Consider the following 18051-nt stretch of genomic DNA (forward strand, 5'->3'; position numbering starts at 1 on the left):
TGTTTAATTAAAATTAATTAATTTTCATGTAAATTTTTTTTTTTCTGAGACAGAGTCTCACTTTTGTTGCCCTGGCTAGAGTGAGTGCCATGGTGTCAGCCTAGCTCATAGCAACCTCAAACTCCTGGGCTCAAGTGATCCTCTTGCCTCAGCCTCCTAAGTAGCTGGGACTACAGGCATGCACCACCCTGCCTGGCTAATTTTTTATATATATATTTTTAGTTGGTCAATTAATTTCTTTCTATTTTTAGTAGAGATGGGGTCTCGCTCAGGCTGGTTTCGAACTCCCAACCTCGAGTAATCCGCCCGACTCGGCCTCCCAGAGTGCTAGGATTACAGGCGTGAGCCACCGCACCCGGCCTCAATGTCAGATGTTTAATGAGAAGCTTTGTAAGGCTTTGGCAGTAATGAAGAATATTATCTTTAAGGAAATCTGCTTTGTATGCTACTTAATGCATGTCCATGGGCCTCCCTAATCTTATTTTTATTTATTTATTTTTTGAGACAGAGTCTCACTTTGTTGCCCAGGCTAGAGTGAGTGCCATGGCGTCAGCCTGGCTCACAGCAACCTCAATCTCCGGGGCTCAGTGATCCTACTGCCTCAGCCTCCCGAGTAGCTGGGACTACAGGCATGCGCCACCATGCCCGGCTAATTTTTTCTATATATATTTTTAGTTGGTCAATTAATTTATTTCTATTTTTGGTAGAGACGGGGTCTTGCTCAGGCTGGTTTCGAACTCCTGACCTTGAGCAATCCGCCCGCCTCGGCCTCCAAAGTGCTAGGATTACAGGCGTGAGCCACCACGCCCGGCCTACATAATATTTCTGTGTTAAAAATTGTCTTTTTGAATAATTCCAGTTACTCATATGAGTCAAAACCAGTTCTCTTTACTCAGTTCTCTTTACTCTGTTATTTCACCAGCAGTGAAATTAAGAATTCCCCACATGACCACTTGGTAAATATGTGTTTCGTTTTGTTTTGTTTTTTCAGGGACTTTTGACATTCAGGGATGTGGCCATAGAATTCTCTCTGGAGGAGTGGGAATGTCTTGACAATGCTCAGCAGAATTTGTATAGGGATGTGATGTTAGAGAACTACAGAGATTTGGTGTTCATAGGTAAAGATCTTTTCAATGCATAATTTTTATTCCCCACTAAGAATTTTATATTCTACCTTTGCAGAATTTTTCTGGGATTTTCTGCTTTGCATGAGTAAAGTTCAGATGTTTGTTTCCAAGGAAAAATTGGGATTTGTTGGTATAGGAAAGAAAATCTTCAATCTGTTTTATCTTGACATTAATCTTTCCCTTTCCTGAACTGATCAGTATCTTTCACTCTTTGTTAGTGATAATTCCAAAAATTTGGTGGTATAAGATTTTGTTGCTCACAGTTTACAGTCCAATATCCACCACCAATATTTGATTCCACAAGTATTGGGTAATGGAGCTAAGGACCCTCAAATTTTAAGTACTTTCTAAATATTATAAAATGTCTGACAGGCATTAGTGTTTGGGGATTAATTTTCTTTTAGAGTCTTCTGTACTGTTCCCGTTTCTCTACTGAGCACAGTCCTCGATTGGTAATGGAAGAATCTCAAAAATGTCATGTCACTTTTCTTTGAATAAAACAGGTCTTGTTGCCTCTAAGCCAGACCTGATCACCTTTCTGGAGCAAAAAAAAGAGCCCTGGAATGTGAAGACAAATGAGACTGTCGCCAAACACTCAGGTAGGTGGCAGTGAATGAAGCAGGTGACACAGGAGAGAGGTCCAAAGGTCAAGGAGGAAGCCAGACCTTGAAAAGTCTTTTGGAAAACTCTGCTTCAATGGAAATGTTTTCTGGGAAGTCTGAGTTTCCTTATCTTAATCTATGATACAGTCTTCCCTGTCCCTTATTCTTAAATTATCTAAGGACTTTATTTCTCTTCAGTGTAGTTAATTTAAGGTTAGAGTGAGAACAAAAGCCCTGCTCATGGTTTATAAGGGACTGCAGGTACTGACTGCTTTCCATTCCATTGTAGGACATGGAAATATGTGTGTATATTTGAGAAAATCTATGGTAAAAAATTTTTTTTTTTTGAGACAGAGTCTCACTCTATCAACCTGGGTAGAGTGCAATGGCATCTTGGTAGTTCACTGCAGCTTCAAACTCTTGAGCTGAAGTGATCCTCCTGCCTGAGCCTCCTGAGTAGCTAGAACTATAGGTATGTGCCACAGTTTCTGGCTAATTTTTCTATTTTTAGTAAAGACCAGGTCTCACTCTTGCTCAGGCTGGTCTCCAACTCCTGTGCTCAAGCGATCCTCCCCCCCTTGGCCCTCCAGAGTGCTAGGATTACAGGCATGAGCCACCACATCTGTCTGCAAACCATTTTTTAATTTCTCTGTATTTATTACATCATGTCTGAAATGTGTGAGTGTCGTGGTGATATTGGTATTTGGTACAGAAATCCCAGATCACCACAAGGAGATGTTATGTTTTCTGCTTTATGATTTGTTATCCTGTGAAAGGATCTGGGTCCCAGATTTCAAACTGTATCCCCACCAGGGAGAGGAGTTCCAGTCCCAATTCACCCACAGGGAGCCCAAGCTGGGTCTATGTCTCTCAGCCTCTGAGTCGGCACAGTTGTCCTGTGAACACCGTGCCAGCAGCACCTGGGAGGGCTGGCGGGTAGGGAGCTCACAGTCTGAGTTCCCCTGAGTCAGCTGTAGGGTCCCAAAAGGGAAGGTCCCATTCCCTGGAGGTGCCTCTGGCTGTTGGCTGTATTGTCTCCTTGGGCAGCCACGGGTAGGGTCAGCGGAGGGGAGGAGGAGACAATATGGTGCTGCTGCGTGGCTCGGGTCTGTGCACACGGAGGTGCCCGGAGGAAGTTGGGAACCTGGTGCCACGTCTGCTACAGGCTCACCGCTGGCTGGTGGCAGCGGTCTCTGGGCTGGTGTCCGCAGGTCTCTCCACCCGCTGGGGAGCCCACCAGCAGTCCCAAATGCAGGGGAGGGGAAACAGCAAATCCACCTACCCTTGCCGCTGGTCTCTGGGCTGATCCAGTGGTCTCAGCCTCCAGTTCTCCTCCACAGCCTCCTCCCGTGGAGTCTCCCGGGGTCTCAGGTACCCCTCCTTCCGGCCCTTTTCCGCTGTATGCTCGTCTTCTTGTTTCTTTCCTCTAATTTCTGCTAGAATCTGTCTTTTCTGCAGATACACTCTGTCTGGCGGTGTTATTCGTCCACCATCTTGCTCCGCCCCCCTCTTGTGACAGTTTTGACTTAAAGTATATTTTAAAAATTATAACGTTTTTCACTTTAAAATAATGTGCCTAATATAATTTTGAACTCCACTGCTCTTTGATGCTAAATGTTTTTCTGATATATCTTGCTATATCCTGCCAGTTGTAGTTTATTGTTCTCACCAAGTATGAAGTCAAGTCGCTTTAGATGGAATATTGTTGGATTTTTTTTAACTCTTTATTTAACTGTGCCTTCTGACTGGGAACAGTAGTACATAAATATTTACATAATTTTCTCAAAGGAAGGACTTACAATTTCTCTTATGTTAATTATTTTATATAACTTTTTTCACTGTCTTTTCTTCTTTCCTCTCCCTCTGTCCTGCATTGTGCCTCACTGATTTTTAGTGACATATTTTGTTTCTTTGCCTAGCTTTCTTTTTTCTCTGTAAACATTTTTTTCTGATGTTCACTGTGAGAACTATATAAAACCTTTTGAACTTGCAACTTATGTTAAATGAATAACTACTTCAGTTGCATATAAAAATTCTTAATCTTTACATCTGCCCTCACCTTTATGATATCGATATCAATAATTATGTCTTTTTATATTGTATAGAAATTAACACATGGCAATGATCTTTTTTTTATTTTGCCTTTCAAATTTTATAGCATAATTAAATATTTTGCACCATCATTATGATAATGCAGAATTTTATTCTTGATATGTGCATATTTTTCTCTGAGAGTTATGTAGTTGTCAAAGGAGGTGGAAACCAGCCTTTGGAAAGGCCACAAAAAACACATGTGTGGACATATGCCCATAGTTTCATTCTCTTTTGAAAGGGAATCCAGGAGATGGGATTTTACTACTAAACTGATAACTCAGTGTCAGCATGGAGGAAGGGCTTTGGTGGGTAAATACAACCAAGTTTCCTTCCCCTTCCTATGGTTCTTGGTGTTTTTCTCAATTGGGGTGCTATGAACTATTAGCAGTTATGATTTTTAAAAGAATCATGGTTGTAATTATATTATTAAGTTCATACATCTATGATGGAAGTAAGACCATGGTATTCTATTGTGCTTTCTTTCTAATGTACTTTCTATAGTTTTATCTATTCAAATTTTTAAGTATATTTACCAGAGTCTGCTTAGTGAGATACTTTGTTATTTTCATCTCTTTCAGAACTCTCTTCCCATTGCCTGAGCAGGGTATAAAAGACCCCTTTCAGAAATCAATAATGAGATTATATGGAAGAAATGGCCTTGAATATGTACATTTAAGAAGAGACTGGGAGTGTGTGGGTGAGTATAAGAGGCAGAAAGCATGTTATGATGGTCTTACCCAATGTTTGTCAACTTGCCACAGAAAATTATTCAAATGTTATAAATGTATAAATGTCTTTAGCAAATCATCAAATCTAAATAGACACAAGACAAGACATACTGGAGAGAAATGTTTCAAACTTAATGAAAGTGGCAAAACTTATAACCACAGCTCTAATGTTTCTGGACATAGAAAAAACCATACAAGAGAGAAATTCTACAAGTGTGAAGAATGTGGAAAACCCTTCAATTGTTGCTCAAAACTTATTATACATAGGAGAATTCACACTGGAGAGAAACCCTACAAGTGTGAAGAATGTGGCAAAGCCTTTAGGTGTTGCACAAAACTTACTCTACATAAAAAAATTCATATGGGAGAGAAACCATACAAATGTGAAGAATGTGGCAAAACCTTTACCCAGTTCACATCCCTTACTCAACATAAAAGAATTCATACTGGAGAGAAACCCTACAAATGTGAAGAATGTGGCAAAGCCTTTAAGCAGTCCTCAGTCCTTACTCGACATAAAAGAATCCATACTGGAGAGAAACCCTACAAATGTGAGGAATGTGGCAAAGCCTTTACCCAGGTCACAAACCTTACTGGACATAAAAGAATCCATACTGGAGAGAAACCCTACAAATGTGAAGAATGTGGAAAAGCCTTTACCCTGTGCCCAAACCTTACTCGACATAAAAGAATCCATACTGGAGAGAAACCCTACAAATGTGAAGAATGTGGCAAAGCCTTTACCTATTGCACACACCTTACTCAACATAAAAGAATTCATACGAGAGAGAAAACCTACAAATGTGTGGAATGTGGTAAAACCTTTACCCTGTGCACAAACCTTACTCGACATAAAAGAATTCACACTGGAGAGAAACTCTAAAAATGTGTAGAATGTGGCAAAGCCATTATCCCGTTCAGAGACCTCACTCAACATAAATGAATCCATGCAGGAGAGAAACCATACAAATGTGAGGAATGTGGCAAAGCATTTTCCCAGTGCTCACACATTAATCTACATAAAAGAATTCATATCAGAAAAAAATTCTATGAATGTGAAAATTGTGACATAGTCTTTAATAACTGTTTACATCTTATTCTACATCAAAGAAATCAGACTAGATAAAAGTGAGATAAATGTAATGAGTGTAAGTGCTTTACCAAAGGATTAGCCTTAAAATGCACAACAGTACTTATACTTAAAGCAAAACTAATAATGTAGACTGCTGACAATACCATTAGTTATAACAGATCTTATCGGACATGGGAGAACTTACACTGAAAATAATGCTCCAATATTTTCTGAAACATTGCTCATCATCACAAAAATTTTAAGGAATAGAAACCTTACAAATATAATGAATATGAAAAAATATTTATGCAAAAGATATACCTTAGAGAACAATGAACAATTGATACTTAAAATACTTTAATAAATTTCAGAATGCAATTAATCTAGAATCAGTCTAAACATATATCAGAGGGCTCACAGTGCAATACACTAATGCACTAACACATTCACTCATTTCTTTAAACCAGGTTGTTGATTATAGAGAACGACCCAGTTAAAATATTTAGTTGATTTAATTGTATGTCAGCTTTAAAAAAGAGAGAGATTTTGTGAGAGTTATAATTCCATGTAAAATATACTTTCTGGTCCGGGTGGGGTGAAAATGTAATAAAGTATACATTTTTGCTATTTTTTGCAAGCAAGTACTGATATTATTCAACTTTAAATACCGTAGTTGGTATGCTTTTATTCTTAGTGTGTATGTGAATGTGTGTTTAATGATAGCTACATCACATTTATTAGAAGTCTTTTGTATTAAGTAGGCATTATTCATGTACGTTTCCATGGAAAATTAAAAACACTGAAATGTAAGATCTATGAAATGGATAGGTACCAAGGATTTTCTTATAATAAACAGTATTTTAAGTGATATATGATGTAAGTCTACAAACTAATATTCTTCTCATTATAATCAGAATGTAAAAATTACAATATTAAAAATAACTTGTTTTACTACTGCACGTTATGATAATAAAATAGAATGTAATTTGGAATATTTTTAGATTACATGTAAACTTAATTTATTTCATTAAATTAAAAATGTTTTTACTGTTTCCAACATGTTGTAGATTGAATAAAGTGTTATTATGCCACCAACATTAACCTATCCCATGTTACTCAAATTTGGAGGAAATCGGCCGGGTGCTGTGGCTCACGCCTGTAATCCTAGCTCTTGGGAGGCCGAGGCGGGTGGATTGCTCAAGGTCAGGAGTTCAAAACCAGCCTGAGCAAGAGCGAGACCCCGTCTCTACTATAAATAGAAAGAAATTAATTGGCCAACTGATATATATTGAAAAAATTAGCCGGGCATGGTGGCGCATGTCTGTAGTCCCAGCTACTCGGGAGGCTGAGGCAGAAGGATCACTGGAGCCCAGGAGTTTGAGGTTGCTGTGAGCTAGGCTGACGCCGTGGCACTCACTCTAGCCTGGACAACAAAGCGAGACTCTGTCTCAAAAAAAAAAAAAAAAAAAGTTGGAGGAAATCGATTGTAAAAATGTACTGTCGGGCTACACAATACAAAGACCTAATTTGTGATCCATTTTATCAGTGGCTGTACTTTAAAGAGTAAGGTTCCCAAAGCTTTTTTTCATTACCTTTGTAATTACATTGTTACTGTAATGCTTATAATAAAGATTTTGCACTTAATGAAAGCCATACATTTCTGAACACAGAATGACTAGATGTTACATTCTATCCTACAGTTTTCTTTCAACATGCAACCTGCCTGGCCAGTGAAACAGAAATAAGCATATTTTTTATTTATATTGAATCAGATATACAAATACATCATGGTTAAGTTGAACTATAGTTGTAGTATATTTACAGACTAAGGAATTATATTTGTGTTTGTGGATGTATGCCTATTTTGAACAGAAAAGAAGAAATGTTAGAAAAAAATGGGTAATTTCAAGTGTCGAGAATTTACTAGAAAACTAGAAACTTCAAAGATTCTGAAAGGAAATATTTTGTTTGCTTCATGTTTAATTAATTGTTTTAAACCCTAAAGCTTCTGAATGGGAATCTGCCCATTCCAATCCTCTGTTCTTACATACTTATTGCTCTTGATAGGCCTACTATGTTATTTTATTATTTCAAAGTTCATTACGTATCGTTTATATGACCTGATCTGCAATTCCAGCAAGGATTGTTATAAAACTTAATGGTGCTCATAAAATTATCTGAATGTATTAGTAATTGCACAGTGTGGTAATATCATTTCACTTAGTACATTCTATCTTTTCATTCTAATTTGGGAAGCATATTGAAAGCACTTTTTGGTTACTCCTTTTTTTACTTTTGGTCATCGAACTAATTGATTTGTTGACTTTATCAGGCTACTTTGTTCAGGTAAACACTAAGAAGGATTTATAAATTATGGAGTTGATTTTATATTTAAATAGAAGAAATAAGTACAGGACAGTGTTAGATAGGCAATAGATGCTTTATAATTACCAATAGATGCTTTATAATATTTTTGTGGGAGTGAACTTGTGGCTCCAGAGAAGAGATTGAAAATGCCCAGGGTAAAAAGTCACTGATTTTGCATGTAGAGCGAAGGAACTGGCAGAACAACCAACTCTTGGAATTTATAAGTGGAAATTCTGCTTCTTTCATTGCATAATTATCTCCAGTTTTTTGCCATTTTTTTTTATCTTCATTCTGTTCTACAACTGTATCTAAGCCAGTCTTCTTTCTGCCTGTGCTTGGGCTACAATATTCTCACTGTCATACTCAATGCATGTAATTCTACATATAAGATATACCATATAATAAGATGTTATTAATAGGAAGAAATATAAAAGAAACAGAATGTATTCTTGTTAAAATATATATCTTTGTATAATTTGTGGGTTATTTAAAGAAAAAGATGTAAGATATCAAAGAATTTAAAGTTTTATTTAGAAAGGTTAAAGAAAAGATAATGTAAAGAAAGGATCTTGCATAGAATTTTTTATCCTAAAATGATTCATTATGTAGGAAAAAGGAATTTTAGGACAAAACACAAAGTTTTATGGAAGGTGTTATAGATGCTGTGTGATATATGCACGATGAGATAAAGTTTATGAAAGGACATTTATTAAGAAATTTTGACTAAAACAAAGATTTGGGTTAATATTAATATACTCTTAATAAAATGGCATAATATACTTATCCTAATTCTTTAACATGTTTTGTTTTTAATTTTAAAATTATGACTACATAAGTTTTTTCTTTAATTTTGGTAAATAACCTACAAAAACAGCAACAGACTAGAACAACTGAGTGGCCAAGATCCTGAATAAAGTATTATTCCCCTTACTAATTCACAAATTCAAAAGGCTTATCAGCAAAATCTGGATTGGCAATCACATATATCTGATTTTATAGAAACAATTGATAATCATTATCCAAAAAATAAATTATTCCAGTTTCTACATTTAACTCAATAGATATTACCTAAAATAGTAAAAAACATACTCATCAAGCCTTAAAATATGTTATTTAAACAAAAAGGGGAGGTATATGTTCCCCCAGAATAGAAAAAATTAAGCCTTATTTACTTTAAATTTTTTTGAGTTATCATAAAAAAGATGATTTAACAGCAGTAGAGAAGTATTGGAAAGGGAGCCATCCACCAGATCCTTTCCCTCACCAGCCTATCTGGTAGAAAGATGATATAGAAGAATAAATGGAAAGAAGGATGGGCAAAGGTGTGAGGGAGAGGCATTTCCTTGTCTTTTGAGAGCTGATGGACAAATAGTCTGGATTCCAAGCAGAAGAATCAAACCCAGAGTGGAAACAGGAGGGGAAAAAATGGAGGAGACCACCAGAAGGTAAGGAGGCCCTGGTTGAGGGCTTTAAAAGGATGAAAATAAAGAATAGGAAGTGCTGAAGCAAGAAAACATGCCAGCCACTGATCATGACATGTGGACAGCTGAAGAGGACCTATGAAGAAGCAGACAGAATACTGAAGTCTATGTCTGTATCTAAAACATCTGTAAACCTCTTTCTTGCCATGATCTGGATACTGAGAATGGCGGTAAGAATCTTCAATAACCAGAATTATCATTACTAGGCCTATATTCCCAATTCACCTTTAAATAAAATTGTCAATTGGGCTGACATTCCTTTCTTAGTATTTAATAATGATACTAATTGGCTACCAGGACATTATTATTATTGTGGTCCAATGAAACTCAACGAGCAGGACACTATAATTAAAAAATATGAAGCTGAAACAGAAGGCCCTCCCATATGTATCCATAAAGGTATTCATTGTTTAAAACCTGCTACTCCAATCTGGCTAGTCACCTGCAACTCTACCATGATAAAACTAAAGCCTGGTTATTTCTTTTAACTGCAACCTTTTTTCTGCTTCTGGACATACTAAATTTGCACCTACTGATGTACCCATCTGTAAGGAGGTAGTAATTTCTGACTCTAAAACCTGGGTACAATGGAAAAATTGTAAAAGTCACATGGGACGCATTCGTACTGGCTCACCTTCTTGAGGTTATGTTTTAATTAGACTGGAGTCCCTATGGGCATCCTGCCTCATCTTATAAAGTTAAAAAACTTCGTTATAAAAAACCTGTCACCTCGATGTCTATAACAGACACTAACTTTGAAAGTCATGTTACATGGCTTAATTATGGTATGAGCACTCCAGCTCCTCATAGTTTAGATGGCCCTATTCATCAGCAACTGTGGAAATTATTGGCAGCTTTACACCCTTTGCAGGCCTGGATTACCACAAGCACATTAGATATAAACAGCATCTGAGAGTGAAATTTTACCTAAACTCTACTCATTATACTCAACCTTGTGTTAAATTGCCCTACTTATTCATGATTGAATATGCTATCTATGATGCACCTTCCTTCCTAGTGACTTATAACAACTGTTCTTATTTTTCCTGTATCGATTAATCCATAAAATTCAATCCTCATAAAGAAGCACTTTATATTCTTAAAGCCAGAGCAGGGCTGTAGTTACCTGTTAAAATGAATAGAATTTGGCAGGAAACCCCAGCAAAGTTTGCTTTGCATAAACTGCTTACCCAGATTCTTAAATGTACCAAAAGATTGATTGGTCTATTAATAGCAGCTACTTTGGGAATTATTGCAGTCACTGCAACTGCCACCAAGGCCAGTGTAGCATTACACCAAACAGCTCAAACCACTGAATTTGTTCAAAATTTGCATCACAAATCAAATCAATTATGGTTCACTCAGAATCAAATTGACAGCAAATTGGCTACCTAAGTGGCTGCCTTACAACAAGCAGTCACCTTACTGGGAGACCAGGTCATAAGTCTGCAAAAGCAACTTAGGCTCTGTTGTGATTGGAATATTACTCATTTGTATTTCTCTCTCTTTCTCTGTCTCTCTATATAAAATCAAACTGTATTTCCTTGGGAAAACATTAAAAAACATCTACTCAATCAAGAACGTCTGACTGAACAGATTGGAAATTTACAACAAAAAAATCCTAAATACCTTCAGTCACAAACTGAATTTACTCTCTAAGTCTGACACTATTATTGGCATCTCATCTTGTTTGGAGTCAGCTGATCCACTTTCTCATCTTAAAATCTATAAAAATTCCACCATAATAACTTGTAACATTATTTTACTCATTTACCTGTGCTTATTTATAGTCTGGAGAAAACTCTTAAAAACCCCAAAAAAACAGCAGAGGACCCACGCCTCACCGTGATGGCCATACAACTGCATCAACTCATGTCTAATAAAAATAAAAAAAAGGGGGAATTTGTTGGAAAAACATGATTGAGGAATTAATGAAGTGTAGCTCATAAGACTATTATAGTATCACCCTGTGTTACTATATTAAACACAGAAACAGGAGTGTGCAGGGTTTAGCCCTGAAAGAATGTGTGAACTCAATGGTTCACTTATCAGAAGCTGCTATCAAGGGTGGGCTCTCATGGCTCCCATAGGGATGTTTTCCAGAAAGGCTTCCTGGTATCTCAAAATCTGTGAGCTTCCCTGTTTCCTTAGAAGACAAGGCAGGGCAAATATGACTCACAGGATGGGAGCCAGAGAATGAGTGCCCTTTGCCCATAGAGATGCCCCTGTGTTCTAAACAATCTGTTCATAGAGATCATTTTCCTGCTCTCTCCTCACTGTTTACCTTTAAGTCCACAACAACTAGATCAAAAAATATGTCACTATGCCTCTTTTGTTATACCTTTGTTAAATGATGACTATGTCTTAGAACTTAGAATTTAGCCCTTGAAAGACTTTGTACCTATTTGTTCACCTAGATAGACTAGAAACCCTATGAAAAGACTTTTGACCCCAACCAACTGCCTGTCTTCCATAGCAACTGCATGGCCTGATATCTAAATATGTTATCCTGAAAACTGGTAATTGATATCTGTGATTATAAGAACCTATGTAAGTCTAACCATACTTTTAGACATTCATGGTGATATGTCTAGTCTACTGAATAAGCCCACTGTTATATCTGATCTTTTTATATAAAACTATAAACTATACCTTAGTCTCTGTATATTCTTTTATTCTATTTCCTATCAATTTTCTTATCCTCTGTGGTGACCCCTATCTAAGGGACCAGGCTTCACGGGGAAAGGCAACTGATCTTCCCACAGCTCTGCCTCAACTCTTCCCCATCCTCTATTCCACCTGGGATGTGAATCATCCCTTTCTCCAGCCTGTCCACACTATATATGCCACTATTTTTTATTAGTCATTGAGTTGCTATCGCAGATATCAGACTGACTATCGTGCTACCAACATGTGTGTTTTCAAGTAACACTTATTTTACTGAATAACGAACACAGAACACAAGAGTAATAATGTTGGTATGTTGCTGTAATTGCTCTATTTTAATGTTAATTATTGTTAATCTCTTACTGTGTATGATTTATAAATTAAAATTTATAAAAGGTATGCACATATAGAAAAAAATTCAAAGTATACATTGGTTTGGTGTATATCTGTAGCTTCAATCATTCACAGAGAGTCTTAAAATGTATGTCCTATGAAGAAGGGTGACTCCTGTACATGTTGAATAGATTAACTAATAAGGTCATTTGAACCCAGAGGGTCATACTGTAGAAAATGTTTTTAGTGTCAAATTCGATTTCTTAAACTAGATACAAGGCTATGCAGGTTTTCTTTTCTTTCTTTCTTTCTTTCTTTCTTTCTTTCTTTCTTTCTTTCTTTCTTTCTTTCTTTCTTTCTTTCTTTCTTTTTTTTGGAAAAGGAGTCTCACTTTGTTGCCTAGGCTAGAGTGCCGTGGCATCAGCCTAGCTCACAGAAAACTCAAACTCCAGGGCTCAAGCAATCCTCCTTCCTCAGCCTCCTGAGTAGCTGGGACTGCAGGCATGTGCCACCATGCCTGGCTAATTTGTTCTATATATATTAGTTGGCCAATTAATTTATTTGTATTTATAGTAGACACGGTGTCTCGCTCTTGCTCAGGCTGGTTTCAAACTCCTGACATTGAGCAATTTGCCCACCTTCGCATCCCAGAGACCTAGGATTATAGGTGTAAGCCACCACACCTGGCCTATATAGGTTTTCTATTTCTTGTTTTATAATTTCTGAAAATTTATATCTTTACAGAACTTACCCATTTGTCTTAAGCTGTCAAATGTATTGATCAAATTGTTAGTACTATTTCTTTATAATAAATTTAAATCTGTATGATTTTTAATGAAGTTCCACCTTCATTCATTATATTGGTCATTTGTGTTTTCTTTTATCCCCTAGATTGATCTAGCTAGAAGTTTATCCAGGGTGTTGATATTTTCAATAAACCAGCCTTTACTTGATTGGTCTGTGTAGTCCGTGCTAGGTAAGGATACTCAGACATGAGTTTCTTCACTAGCTCAGCCAGCATGTGATGAGATCTGTTTGTTTCTGTATGATGCAATGGTTTATGCAATGATATAAGCAGAAGAATAAAATTATAGTGATGACTTGTCACACTCCCAGGCAGCCAGCAGGGTAGTAGCACAGGAATGTTTTTGTCTGGGACAACAGAAGATCCTGGACCAGGCCAACTGCCAGAGAGTACTGAGAGAGCCCTGGACTAGATGAAGCAATGGTAAGGCCACCATGGCACACCAGAGGGAGAAAGTGATCTAAGATGATAGTCATCAGAACTAAATTGATCGTATATTGGAAGGATGAGAGGGTGCAGAAGGAGATGGTTATATACACACCCAATGATTACAGTGCTCACCATCTGGGAGATGGACACACTTGAAGCTCTGACTCTTTTGAGGCAATACATAAACTAATCATCTTTACCCCTGTAATATGCTGAAATTAAAAAAAATTAAAAAAGAACTAAATCTTTTGGGAAGAGTACCACAAGGAGCTACTAATGCAGAAAGTCTATACTCAGCATTACAGAAATCCCCTCCAAAATTGAGAAATGTGGTGATTGGTACAATGGGCAAGCATGGAGAGGGGACCCCAGGAAGGAGGTGTCAGGGGCTGGGGGATGGGGGTTGCAGGTGCCAGTGAAAGAAAAGACGCCTTTTTGCATGCTCCAACCTCTTTCATAGACTTCAAAAAAAAAATTTTGAAGGGCTCTCATTCCACAGTACATTACACATATTAGCTATATGAAAATTCATCCACAATATGATTCAATAATGTTGTAGGAATAAAACAGAATGGCTTTTGATAATATCTCCTTGCAAATAATTATATTTTGCAAGGTTTTCATGTTTTCTTTTTGTTTGTATTTTGGTTTGTTTTTAACAAGCTAGAGGTTTTACATCAGGCTGCTGATATTGTTTTAGACCTTTGAAAGTTCACAGGTAGTAGCTTTTAGGCCTGTGTTGCTCCCCTGATAAAACAACCTTACCCTCCACTCTTCACTGTGCACACTGCTTGGGCAGTTTTATCTAGTCCTGTCACATCAGCTCCCCCTAAATGCTACAAGTGCTAAAATGCAGCTTCAGGTCCACATGGTAAACCACCACCCAGAGGTGGTTGCCTTCCCTGGAAAACCCATACTCACACTTAGCTGGTTGGAAGCTATGCTCACACTGTACCTTCTTTCACAACCCCCTATAGTACTTCAGAACATCTTGTCTCAGCAGAAGACACCACAATCATTCATCCTCTGAATTTGTAAGTCCAAGAGTCGTTATCAAGGCCTATCCTTCACTCCAAATTCTTAACCACTTTGGTACTCGCTCACCAGCTGTGAACCTTGCCTGGAGCTGGTACTGATAGTCCACAGGATAGTTTGTGCTGTACATTGGTGATGAATCCGTTTTGCTCTTGTGTGATGAGGAAAGCTTTAAAGCAATGAAAGCTTGTTTTACTTTACAGGCAGCTTTAGGAAAACAACTGTAATAACTCATACAGAGGATTTGTTAAAAGGTCACAGATTGGTAGTAACTTATATGCTGAACATACACACTACAACTACAGAGATAAAAGCTGTAAAAGTAAAAGATTTTGCTTGTTGCCTAAAGTCTACCTCAGCTGTGCACCTTCATATCATGGCTGTTGGCTAAAGTCAATACTCAGCTGTCCGTTTTCATCTGTGGCTGTCGACTATAGTCGATGCTCCTATACAAGTGGTAAGTAGGCTTAAGTCCCATTGATTCCTCAATATTCTGTTACCTGACTCATATGATCCTACCTCAGTAAAAAAAATACCATTGTGCACTTCATCTCACCTGTAATATTACCTGAATCTACCTCTCTCCTTCCTCATTCCAAAGCCTCAGCTGGGCCCCAGTCACTGCCACCTTGATTGGTCTGATGGGTTCCCAACATGCCTTTCCCCTGAAAGTTGGCCACTCCAACCCATCTTCTACACCTCTACTAGGTAGAGGAATGCTAAAAGGCCAGTTTTATCACATCAATGGCTCAATAAATTCTTCAGAGGCCGCCACAGTTTCTGAGCTCTCAGAATCAGTATATAAAGCTCTTTTGTATAGACTCCAATTCCTGATAGTTTCCTCCCATGCTCTCCTCCATCACTCTGCCTGTGTTATTTTCATAAATGGTTAAGTGTCTACTATGCACCAACCACTGCTGAAGGATCCTATACATGCCCCATACTCTCTCACCATTTACAAATAAATGGATGTTCTAAATACACCATGTCATTTTCTACTACTTTACCCATACAAACATTGTGGGTTTTTTTTCCTGAACTCCTTCCCAATTCCTGAGCCTAATTAGCTACAGTCCATAGAAGTGTTACTACAGAGAAAAAATGTAGTGTATTTTCTTTACTTATAACTTACCTTGTTTTCTTTAGGAGCCCCCAGTCACAAATTTCAGGAAAAAAAAATTAAGTCCAACTCTCATTTCACAAATGAGAACACTGAGATTCAGTAAGCATAAAGAACTTGTTCAAAGTTATACAGGAAGTAGAGGAGCTTGATTTTCCCAAAGTGGTGCTTAGAAGTATGCTATACAGTTTCATTCCAAATGGCTCGGTTATAGAAGTCTTTGCACTGCTTACAGGAACTTTCTGCTGTGAAGAAGCTTTGCTATGTTCTGAGTGGCTAAAATTTGGTCCATTCATTCAATTTAATTAATCTCTTCTGGCAACTTTCAGACTTTATAAGGAAAGAAAATCTCTCACTTAATGTTCCTTAGGCAAATGATACATTGGGGTAAATTGAAAGAATACTAGAACTTGTATTGATGTTTACTTTTACCTTTAAATGTAGTGATGATGCTTTGCTAATATACAGATAATAATAAATAAAGACTGTCATATGCATGAATTAGGGTTGCATGCCCCCAAGTTTTAGATAAACAGTAGGGACCCCTGTTCTCTACTGACCTCAGCTCATTTCCTTCTACTCTCCACCCAGCTCCTTCCACTTGAGCTACAACTCACCAAGCTCACACTCATTCGGCCCAACCCACCTGTCCACTGCCCTATATATTTTCTGATCAGCAAGCCATCCCTCATGTGCCAGTTTTCTAAGTCTATGTTTGTTTCTCAAATGGCCCTCAACTTTCTCTCTAGGGATCATCCCATCTCTGTCACTGACTGTGGCATTCATCTCTTCCTCCACATCACCCTGTTGGCAGCAGAGTGTCAGATGCTGGTCGTCCTTGCTTAGAACTTCTACCTGGCCATCTGTCACCCATTGTGCTACCCCATCCACATTTCCCATGTTCTCTGTGTTCTCCTGGTGCTTCCATCTTCACTGGGGACAATGCTCAATGCCATGATCCATGTGCTCTGGCCTCTGACTTTCCATTACTTCACCTCCATGGAAGGTCATCATTTAGTTTCTGAGATACCAGCTGTATTTAAACTAGTCTCTGCTGACACTTCCCTCCATATAAGGGTCTTTTTATCCATGTGTTATTTTTCTCTTCCCTCCTGTCTTAGCTATTACTGCCTCATATGTATATATACTGTTCACTCGACTGGTGACAGTCTCAAGCCTGGGGCACATGGAAACCCTGGCTACTTACTTCTCTCACATGCACCTGGAGTCTCTATTCTATGTGGCTTCCATTACCAAGTACCTTCTACAAAAGTCTCATTCCCCTGGGCAGAAAAAGTGGTCTCTGTCATCTACACCATCCTAATTCCAATACTTAACCCTCTCATCTACAATCTGACAAATGGGGATGTCTTTGGAACCCCAAGAACAGTTGTCAGAAAATAGGGAATATGACATAACTTTCCACCGAAAATCCAAATCTAAAACAATGAAACATATACATTGAAATTGTGGGATTTACCATATGTAGAGACACATATTCATATGCATTGAACTATAAAGCCAGATATTTTTAAGAACGGATAATAGACAATCAGAAATTATCCTGTCTTCAAAGTTGATATGTAAATTGGTCATTTTCTTCCTTTTATTCATTTCTGTATTTGTACTCCAATATAATATATTTGGAATGTAGCTTATTTGTATACTAGATCAAATATTCATTTCTTATTCCTGTGTAATCATCTTATTTTGTCATTGTTATTTATTTTGTTATATTTTTGTTTTTATTTGAGAAATAATTGTATATGTACATGTTGGACACAGTGTAATTTTATCTAGGCATAATTCCGGAAAGATGTGAAAAAACTAATTGACATTTCTCAAAAAGCAGAAATGAATGTTCCACAGCTATATGTCAAAAAGCTCAACCAATCTAATCATCATGGAAATGAAAGTTAAAGCCACAGTGAGCTATTACCTCACACCTGTGAGAATGCCTATTCACAATATGATGAATGCTAAGTTCTGGTGAGGATGTGGAGAAAACACTTGCATATTGTTGCTGTGAAAATAAATTAGGACAGCCAAATTTATTTGTATTTCAATAAATTAAGAGGGTACCAGTCGTGTTTTTTTCTTTGATGTCTACTCCCCAGCCCTGAATCCCTGGTGAGCACCACCACCATTTGAGCACCATAGTGTTAATCAGTGACTACCAATTTGATGGCAA

At 37.6% G+C, this 18051-nt stretch overlaps 1 pseudogene; it reads left to right on the plus strand.

The window, feature by feature from the left end:
• The first annotated feature begins 4111 nt into the window (after positions 1-4111).
• On the plus strand, positions 4112-5677 carry LOC142865672 (uncharacterized; annotated as a pseudogene).
• The last annotated feature ends 12374 nt before the right edge of the window (positions 5678-18051 follow it).

The sequence above is a fragment of the Microcebus murinus genome, chromosome 31, assembly GCF_040939455.1.
Source record: "Microcebus murinus isolate Inina chromosome 31, M.murinus_Inina_mat1.0, whole genome shotgun sequence".
NCBI lineage: Eukaryota > Metazoa > Chordata > Mammalia > Primates > Cheirogaleidae > Microcebus > Microcebus murinus.